An 11,149-nucleotide genomic window follows, 5' to 3' on the forward strand; every position below is an offset into this window, starting at 1 on the left:
GGCAAAGTACAATAATATTTTATCTCTCCAGTGATGAGTTTTCCATTGATAAAAGCTTCAAATCCATAAACAGCAGCTTTATCATCCAAAGGAAATATATATTTAGCTTCAATTTATTTACTGTTTTAATTGGTGTAAGGCTGTAACATTACTACCTGAAATGAATATTTTTTGTGCAATATTTAAATTGTGATTAAAACATCAATACTTTCAGTGTAATATTGCTTTTCACTACAAAATGTCAATCAGCATGCCATAATTAGAACTTCTATTTATACTTTAGAAATGAAGGTATAATATTCAGCACTGCTTGAAAAATAGACATCTCCAGAAATACATAAAGAGCTGTAGAATTTTTATCTCTAAATCATTAATCAAATATCTTCCAGAAGAAGAGGAAAACATGGCCTTCTAAAGGTCATTTGATCCACTGGCAGAGCTGGAGGTGTCATGCTATTGCTACAAAAGTAGTCACCACTGCAGTATATGTGTAATAGTACAAAAAACATTCTGTGCTTTTGTGAGGCTGCTTTGGCAATGAAACCTCTTGATTACAGATTCTTGTGCAGAGACACGTGATACAATTGGTGAAACCACAGCTCCAGCATGATGAGACTGCTTGGGGCAGGATGTAGGTGGAAGGGGAGGAGATTGTGGAATTATGTTGCAGGATTAGAAAAGACTTGTGACTTGACAGAATGTGTTCTTAGGGAATATGTACTAAAAACCAAGTTAGCCTGCTTGGCTAACTTTCATTAGCTTATTTACTGGTTAGAATATCAACTTCTTCTGGAGTGGTTGATATTTTACTTGTAACAGCTAACTTAGGTTGTCTAAACAGAGCCAAAACCAAACACTAATATATTTCCAGAAACCTTTTATTATACTAGGTGTTCCTCATGGATTACAGTTCAGCCAAGGAGGTCATTTAAAGAGGACAGAATGTGTATGCTACTGCAGAAAGCTTCTCAACAACAGTCACTTTATTACACGTAGGCAAAAAACAGACTTACAAATAGAGCCAAACCTTTCACTGACCTAAGAGTTTTATGTATTTGTTTGACTATACATCTCTAAGAATAAAAACTGTTTCTACTCTGTTTCAGGAGTTGTCTTCATTTAGAGATTGAATTGCATCCCCCTTTAAAAAAGATTTTTTTTAACTGAATACTAAATAGCATTTTTACTAGTTTAACAATAGCTTAACAAATAGATTATTTTTTCAGGTCTGAGTTATGGAAAAGGGCATACACTACCTGGGCTACAAAGCCTATTATCCTTGCCATAAAATAAACACCTTCCAGAGGTAATGCGTTTCCCAATCTGTCGTGAAGACCAGTTTTTACAGGATTTGAAAGATTTGCATTTGCTAATGTGTAGGCTAAATAAAGAGTTTATGAAAGATTAAAAAGCTATTTTTTGAAACATGCACTTGGGAAGAATGATTGAAACTAATTCTATATCAATGACCCACATACATTCATGAGGTTCAGAACACAAAAGTAACATTCTATTTCTGTGATGAAAACCTGTGCTGTGCAGTGCTGAGCTGTAGGCTGTCTATCTAAGGGATCATGAGTTCAGGGTAGCTCTTTAAGCTTTACAAGGTCTTTGTTTAGAACCTTGCATTTGAATTATTTAAAGACCATTTGATGATCTATGTAGAAGTACTTCCTTTGCTTCTCTTGAAACACAATGTGGCAGGATTGCAACTGCTGCTGGTAATTATGCCTGTAGGAAATCTGTTAAACAGATGCTACATAGATGTCACATGGTAACCACTAATTTAATAATATCCATAAAGAGATGACAACTTTTTATTATGTTAGCTTCAAACAAGTACTCAAAAAAGGGTTCTGATAAGCATTTATGAAACTCAAGGGGCATGTCAATATACAAACAGAAAAAAAATTCTTACTTGCATACTGTAAATGACATTGTAAATGTAAAATGACAATGACTCTGTGTCATTACCTAATTGTTGGCTGAAATGGTTTTATTTGATTGTCAGCAAGGCAAGACTTCTGGATATCCTTTGCCAAAAATAAATCCTCTGGCAGGATCTATGGAATTTGTATCATAATTGCATTAAAAGAGGGAATTTTATGTTTGCTCTGTAGTAACAAGAATGATGTAGCTGTTAGAGTTATGACTGTCACCTCTCCAGAGGGCCTGGTGGCTTGGGCTTAGTGCCAGCCTTGTCAGCACAGCTGTGGAGCCTTGAAAGATTGCTGTGAGAAGACTGAAAGTTCCTGCCTGTCCTTTGCTCACGTGCCTTTGAACTTAGGCTCTACCCATGGTCTCTCAGCTGAACTATGTTGTCAGTATGTCTGCACCCACCTCCCTGGTTCTGTCACAGATCCCCATGGACTCAAGTTCCTGGTTTGATCTGGACCTGCAGATGAGCCACCATGAGGAGGCCAAAAGACTGGCCGTGGCTAATGTCACCAGCAGTGACGGCCACCAGCTCGGACCTTCCTGTTTGGGCACTGCTCAGCCAGAGCTGCTGCCAGTCCCCGCAGCGGGCTGAGCACTTCCCTGCTAGTTTCTGAAAAGATGAGGCAAGGGATTACTTGCAGCTCAGTAACTGATCTCCTGACTGACTGAACTCCTACCCAGCTTAAAAATGAAGGAACTGACACAGAGGATCAAGGGGAGTTCCTTGGATACTGCCCTAGGCAGACCAGCTGTGCTTAGGTTAGGTGTTACCTGTCCAGATATGCTGGCTAATTCTTGCTCTGACAATCCAGGCAGTCCAAGGAACTCCCCTGAGTAGTTTATGCTGTAGGCAAAGGAGGAGACTAACCTGTACGTGGATTGGTAATTTTAAATAATCTCTGGAAACTGTTTTGACATATGCAGGAGAGGGTACACACAACAGTCTATGCATGTAGGCACAACAGATCAGATATATTTTTGCATATAGTTGAAAATGATCAAGAGAAATTTATTATGTATATGCTGGAGTACTTGTTAGGGCCAGCTGGAGGATGATGATAAGAGTTCCCTGATTCTTCTTTGATCCAGCTGAAGATGCCCTCACAATTATTACAATGGAAACTCTTATCACCATTTTGAGAGCCATTGGTCTTCCTGATGAAAACACTGAATTCCCCCCATGAGTGTTACTCTTGTAATAAGATTCCAATAAATTAATTTGTTTTAAACTCTTAGCCTGTGACTTTGCCAGTTATGCAAAGTATCCTGTCAATTTATCTAGTATGTTCAGAACTGGTGTGTAGCACAGATTATACAAGCAATATGGAAAACTTATCTGCCACAGGTCAAATTTTCTAGAGAGCAACTTTTTGGAAACTATGTACTCTCTTTCAGTTTGGTGACATCTAACTTGATAGAACTCCATCAGCATCTTTTATAGTGCCTCATCACTTATTCCCTAATCCAGGTGCATTTTTAACTTGGAGTAAAATACCTTCTGCTTTGCTCACCTTTAAATGAAGAGACTGTTAAACTGAAAGGTATTGCAAAATTGCAGAAAGAGCACAAAGCAACAAATACTGAAAAGGGATAATTTAATTCCATTAAATAAAACTTTGACTCTTGTTAGTGCAATCTCCATGAAATATATTAATGCAGCTAGAGTAGGATAACAGTATTTAACAGCTGGATATTATTCTGCCCTCGTCCTGGGCTATGTGCAAATTACCTCAAGCAGAGTTTAGAGACAGTAAAATAACCTCCCTGAAATAAAATAGAATATAAATGAGATTGAAAGAGAACAACATTGTGTTGATTCACATTGCTAACTTTAATGTATTGATGAAATAACATAAAGAAAATAATAAATTTCTTACTAAATGTTTAAGTGCACCACATGATCCTAAAACAATCAGTAGAAATCTTAGTTATAAAGTGCAATCTACAGATGAAACGACAGTAATGGATGTTCTATTATTTTGTCCTCTCAAGGCAAGTGGAAAAAGGCAAAATGCTCTTTAATTTACATGAACAGGCAACAGCTAGTAAAATATTGACATAACAGGCTACACAGCAATGTCTTGCTGTAGTTCAATATTGATCCAAGAACTAGTTTCTGTCTCTCAAATGCCTTTGGGACAAAATGAAAGGTTAATCTAACTGACCAGCATCCCACTTCTTGATTATTGTGTGAATTTTTTACTGATATTTTTTTTCCTTCAATACAAATGCTATTTCTCTTGTAAATTAATCATAAGTGGGAAGAATTAGTGAAAACAGTTTTATTGTATTCTTACAGATAGATGCATTGAGATTCAGAGTCTTTTATGTCTTGGTGGTTCAGTTCTTGTAAAAGCTACCAATGACTGAACATTATTTACCAAATACTTACCAAATTTCACCAACCTGAAACACATCAGGAATGTTAATATCCAAACAATTACATGTCATAAAAAGTATTTACCACAAATAACGTTTCCTCGTGTCTTTGCTGATTTATGAAATTTAGTCATTATGATTTCTTAGAACATTTATACAATATTGATAATGTACTCCTTACTCACCAGAGCCCATATAAATATGTATTATTTCCACATCTAAAAGTGAAAGGAATACTATTCTGCCCTATAGAAATTGAGGAAGAGCATCAAAAGTGAGTTTCATGTAATAAGATTTAAGCAAAGTCATTCCAGATTTGGGGAACATTCTACTGGCAAAGTTCTTCAAATTTAACATAATTTTGCCTTCAGTTGTAACAGAGGTTAAGAAAAATTCTTGCCTTAAACAGTGATTTTCTTCTTGTTCTTAAGTCATAGTTGTTTGTTAGCTCATTGGAACTGAAATAATACAAATTAAGATTATCCTCTTTTCAATGTTTAGATAGCAAAGTAAAAGAATTTAGGTACTTGGGAAAGCAGGATTAAATGAATCATAGGCTTAACCAAAGTTGCTCTTAATAACAGCTGTAATATCCAAAGGCCTTCAGCAGTAGCTGTGCATTAATTACGTGTCACCTGATAATGCAACAAGGACTATAATTAAAACTATTTTTCCATTACAAGCGAATGGCTGACTGAAGGATGGTTGAAACGTGCTGCATGCTCTGCCTTCTGTGACTGTCTTCTTACATTATTTGATTTATCTCATGAAAGAGATTCTAAGAATTGTGTAAATTGCTAGAAAATAAAAAAGTCATCTGCCCTAGGGAAGTATGGCATGGTTTTAGCATTATGACTCTAAAGCAAAATTCGAGATAAAAGTCTCTGAAGCAGGGATTGGAATGGACTGCATGAGAAGTGGTTGAGTCACCATTCCTGGAAGTGTTTCGAAGACGTGCAGATGTGACACTTAGGGACATGGTTTAGTGGTAGACTTGGCAGAGTTAGAATGGTTGGACTTGATGAGCTCAAAGGTCTCCTCCAACCTAAACAATTTTATGAATCTATGGATTTGCTGAAGTAGAGAAGTATCAAAATTGTAATTACCAATTCCAATCTGAAATACAAGATACTTGTTTGCTGGGAAAAAATTAATTCTAACAGTCTTTACATATTGACCCTCACAAAGTAACAAGATTTAACTTACATAATTTAGGCTTATGTTCTTTACTGATTAAATTAGTAAACTATCTAGGCCTTCATATGATTATCAGGTACATGGACATAAGAGTCTGCAGACCCCAAATTCTTACATTAACAATAACATAACTAAAACCCAATTCAGTGATGTGTTTTTTATTCAGTTTCCCCTCTCCAACAGTGAGAGAAGAACAAGAGCATGGCAATTTTAGCCAGGGAAAAAAAACCCTCCCTGATTCTTTTCTGGAGAGAGAATATTGCTCTTCATTTTTCTATAAGACATTTCACTACTACAGCATCACATGCATTAAAAATATAAATGGAATATTTTCATTTAAATATTGAATCAAGATACAATCTCTACAGTTCTTGTTTCTCTACATGAAGGCAAAATTCTACAACACTTGCACCACTTGGTGTTTTCCTTCTGAAATCTCAGAAAGAAGTATGGCACTTTGTTATTCAGCACAAAATTAACTACTCTACCATTTACTTCTATGGATGCTTTCAACTTGCTCTTCTCCTGAATAGGCAAGAATTTCAGTTTAATAAAGAATGCACAGTTTGCAAAGATTGCCATTGCTGTCCTGTTAAAAGAGAAAATATTTTTTTTTGGCTGAGAAAACCTCTGTTCCCAGCATCCAGCTAAGTAGTCTCTCATATTCTTGCAATTCCAGGGAGTTCTAAAACAAATCCCATTTTATCAGCATGCTATTCAAATCCACTTGGAACATATCTTAATCAGTATTACTAATTTTATTTAATTATGTGGAAAATTTAGTGTGACCTACATTTTCAGTAAAATCATGGCTTGAACTAAGTGCAAACTCTTTTCTTAATCTCTTGCTGCTAATACATGCTGTTGGTAATGTGGAATTACCTTAATTTGGACTGGAACAACCTTGCTTTCAGTTCTCCTTTCACATTTTAAAACAACTCTTTTTCAAGAATGTAAATTGCATTTCATGTTTCCACTCACTGATTTATAATATGAAAATATAAACAACCAACCAACCAACCCACTGCACAACATCTAAAAAAAAACTTCAGAAAACTGATCCAGACTAAACCCAATACTGAAAACACACAACACACGTCTCAACTACAACAAAACCCCTAGACACAAGAGGACAGTATTCATCTAGATCTGTTTTCTGAGAAAATTCACCTATGGCAGTGGAAGTGAGGCTGAGGCAAGGGAGAGATGGAAGTAGGAGTGCTGCTCTTCTCAGCAGTGTCAATCTAAATCCTCTGTAAAACAACTTGAATGAAAATCGGCTGCATGTCATTTGTGACAAACTACACTAAGATATGAGAGACTGGGAAAGTTTCATTTAAACAGCAGTAGAATTTATGACAACAAAATGTCAGTACTTGGCTTAAGTGATTAAAACATATCATCAAAGTGTATTTGTTTTCCTGGACACTTATGAGTGTAAAGTTATTTTAAAAGAACGTTGTGTAAATGAGCACACTGCACAGAGCACTGACCTCTTTATATAGCACATGAGCTCCTCAGCATGTCATGGGACTTTCTAGGGTTTCAGAGCCCATCAGTGGTAAATAAGTCTTAAGTGCAAGCTAGCTGGTCTTATGACTGGGTGAGTTCAGACAGAACAAAGCCAAAAACAATGCCTCTATTAAGCGTATTTGAAGCTCAGGGCACAGTTTAATTTTCTCTGAAAGGCATTCGGAGGGTACACTTCAAAACTACTCTGAGAACTTAATCAACCTTAGGCAGCTCTTGATTTGGCTGAAAACTGCATTACTGCTCCAAGCCAAGCTAACGCAGACACCCTGCTAATGCTACAGTAACTAGAGTGAAGAGAACACATGCTTATAAAACAAAACATTCAAGTCATAATTTTTTCACCAAGGTATGTTTGGATGCCAGTGCACCATATCCATATCTCATCCAGAGGGTTTGTATTTGTGTCACTGGGAAAGAATTACTCGATTTCTATTTCTATTTCTGAAAAGGCTACTTGATGATGTAAATTTTCCACAGTGACCTAAGGCCAAGTAATTTTATTTGTGAGATAACTGGACAGAGCTGGCACTCTAGAATACTTGGCCTCTCTAAATTAATCCTGCACTTGCAAGATAAGGCAGAAGAAATCAGAAACTTCTTGTTCAAAGGTAATGTGACAGGAACACAGTTCTTGTGCTTTGCAAAAACATCTGATGTTAAACTTCCCTCTCTCTTGGAACAAAACTGCCTTTTCTCTCTCTTAATGAGGGCTCCACATAGAGTCCAAATTCTGATTAAGCTTCTATCCTTCTATAAATAAACCTACACTAAGGACTGCAAAAATAAAATAAAAAAAAAAAAAAAAAAAGGAAAGCAGATGCTATCTGAAGTACTTGCATTCATTTCCTAATTCACATTTTTCTGTCCTATGTATGTGCAAATAGAGAAACATATATTAGAAAATTTTCTTTAGACTATACCCAAATAACCTAATCACCCAATAGGTCCTTCTGGCTTTAAAATTATTGGTCAAATTGTGCCAAAGCCTTTACAAGGTCAATAAAACCTTTGCATCCACCCTACAGAAATATTCTGCTTTAGTGCAGAGAGAGAATAAATCAAGAGACAGTGACAATGCAGAGTAAATGTTTAAATGCTACTGAGATCAGCACTTGACAGTCTGATATAAGATTATGGTTTGATAAATTTATCAAGGACCAAGTTGAGAGATGACTAGGATAAGGTTTCAGATAAAAAAAAACCTCAAAAAACCACATTATCCTGAGGTAATGTGTAGGCTGAGACTGAGAGCATGTTAAATACACCACATTTAAGGAATAAGTTTATTTTCTTACTCTTTGACCTATTTGATTTTCATTGTATGCATTGTTTCTGCAGTGCAGTAAAAGAGAAATCAGATGGCCAGCTACTGTGGAATAACATAAATTATTAGCTAAATATAAGTAGTTAGTCAAGGAGAGAGAGCATCATAATTCATTTGAATTTGGGTTTTTTATTAAAACCTGGAAAATTAACACTATGAGATGCAATTTTATCCACATCTGTATACACTATATACATGATGGAACTGGCAACTCTATAGTGGTAGTAGGTGCATTAGGTCAGGTAGCTAACACATCAAAGGGCACATGACATCAATATATACCAATATATTATGGTTCTTGTTTTTGGTTGATTGTTTTTCCATAAAGGTACTCTCTACTCACACACAAAATGGGACAATGAAGACATCAGACACAGCCAGCATGGGTTCATGAGGAGAAAGTCCTGCTTGGCAAACTTGATTTCTTTTTATGACAAGGTAACCCACGTAGTTGATCAAGGGCAGCCAGCTGATGTAACCTTTCTGGATTTCAGTAAAGCTTTCAAAACTATCTCTTACAGTGTTCTCTGGCAGAGGGAGGGGATTGTGCTCTGCTTTGAGCTGGTGTGGCCTCACTGAGTTCCATGTGCAGTTTTGGGTGCCACTATATAAGAAAGACAATAAACTATTAGAGAGCATCCAAAGGAGGGCCACAGGGATGGTGAAGGGCCTTGAGGGAAAGCCTTGTGAGGAATGGCTGAGGTCATTTGGTGTGCTCAGGCTGGAGAGGAGCAGACTGAGGAGAGAGCTCAGTGCAGTCTGCAGCTTCCTTGTGAGGGGAAGAGGAGGGGCAGGCACTGATCTCTGCTCTGTGGTGAGCAGTGCCAGGACCTGAGGGAATGGCCTGAAGTTGTGTCAGGGGAGGTTCAGGTTGGACATTAGGAGAAGGTTCTTCACCCAGAGGGTGGTTGGGCACTGGGACAGGCTCCCCAGGGAAGTGGTCACTGCACCAGCCTGACAGAGTTCAAGGAACATTTGGACAGTGTGCTCAGGCACATGGGGATGGTCCTGTTGAAACACAGGCCTCGACTGACATAAGTGACATAAGCACTTTAGCATAGCTATTGTGAAAAATGCATATTTTATGATTGGCTTTTCGCAAATGTTACAATGAATATTATATGTGTGATGTTAGAAAGTTATGCCGTATTAATTATCTTAAGCAGTGTGCTAAATATGGTTTTGGGTTACATCATAATGTTGAAATAGAAATTATGTATGTGAAGGGGTTTTTTTTAGGAATGAGATACTCGCTTCAAGGTGCACCTAAGTCTTCCAGAGAAGAGAATTTATGGTTTTCTTATCAGAAGAAACTAATTTCTTCAGACCTTGCTCAGACTCAAAGACGCCATGGGGATTAAAGGAAACAGTTGACATACAACAGAAAGAGTTTCTTGTTTTAAATAGAATGTATGCATAACCACAAAGGATATATGAATATGCAGCAGTGTATGGTTTTAAGGGTGATTCCTTTGTTCACAAAATATGCTTTTCGTGACTTAGTGTCCGAGAGCATCTGGACGTCTGTAATTCTTTGCTTGGTTATTGTATTGTAATTGTCCTAACTCTAAATTTTATTACTCTAATTGTATTATTACTATTTTTATAACAATTTTATTATTATTAAACTTTAAAAATTTTAAAAGCCAAGTGATTGGCATTTTTCACAGGTATGAATTAGCAAAATATTTAAGTGTAATTACTGTGTCTGACTGTAACTACTTTTCCAAGCAGAAGCCTAGCCCTAGCAGGCTAAAGTGGTAAGAAAGGAAAGGAATGTTGGCTGTCACAAAAGGCTAGAAAAATGCAAAGTCATAAGGTTTATTTTCATTCATAGAAGAAGGTAATAAATAAAGCACAGTTATAGAAAAGCATAACAGCAGTTAGGTGAATGTGAGAAATATATTAGACAGGAAATATGTATTGTGTTTGTAGCCCTAGGATGAAGAAACCACATGTTATGTAAGACCCCAAGCCTTAAACCAGCAGCTTTTAGATAAGCAAACAAGGGTGTATGCCAGAACTGTGAAGTATAAAAGTCTGTGTAAAATGAACCCCAGTCAGACGTGCACATGGAGGTGCTAACCCCTGCAGGTTCTCTGGGCTCCAATAAAATGTGCTTTACTTTATGGTACCTGCTGAGGAGTAAATTTCTTTGAATCACTGTGCAGGGCCAGGAACTGGACTTGACGGAACTTGTAGCTCCCTTCCAACTCAGGATATTCTGAGTCTATGAACTTTGGAATACCTGTTAGAGATCAAGAATTTGAGTTAAAACCTGTTCAAAGCATGTACTCAGCAGCTTTTCTCTTCCTTGAGTGAGGGTGATTCTCCCTGATCTCTCTCATTATTGATTAATGGAATCACTGGGTTGTAGGCCCTTTTCTCCTGTTTCCCTAGAGAATGAAATTTCTTTAAAAATTTAGCAGTGTTTGGCTGTACTAGTTTTGAATGGCAAAATGTACAAAATTCAAAATCAGATTTTATATTTGAATTAAAACTATTATATTTAATCAGTGTGTTCAGATTGATTAGCTGGTAATAAAAACTTTAATAACTGGAATACTGTGTTGTTGCAACATCTAATAAGGAAGCTGTACAATGTCTAACTGCTGGCTATTTTCCCTGTTTTAATTCTTACAGTTTTATATTGGTGGAGATTCTTAAGATCCCAACAGCCTCAAAAGGATTTCACCCAAGCACTCAAGCTTGTAGGTCATGATCAAACCACAAACTCAACACTGCTGTCAGAAATGGTATTATATTTTTAGCACATAG

The sequence above is a fragment of the Lonchura striata genome, chromosome 1 (genome assembly GCF_050655825.1).
Source record: "Lonchura striata isolate lonStrDom1 chromosome 1, ASM5065582v1, whole genome shotgun sequence".
Classification (NCBI taxonomy): Eukaryota; Metazoa; Chordata; class Aves; order Passeriformes; family Estrildidae; genus Lonchura; species Lonchura striata.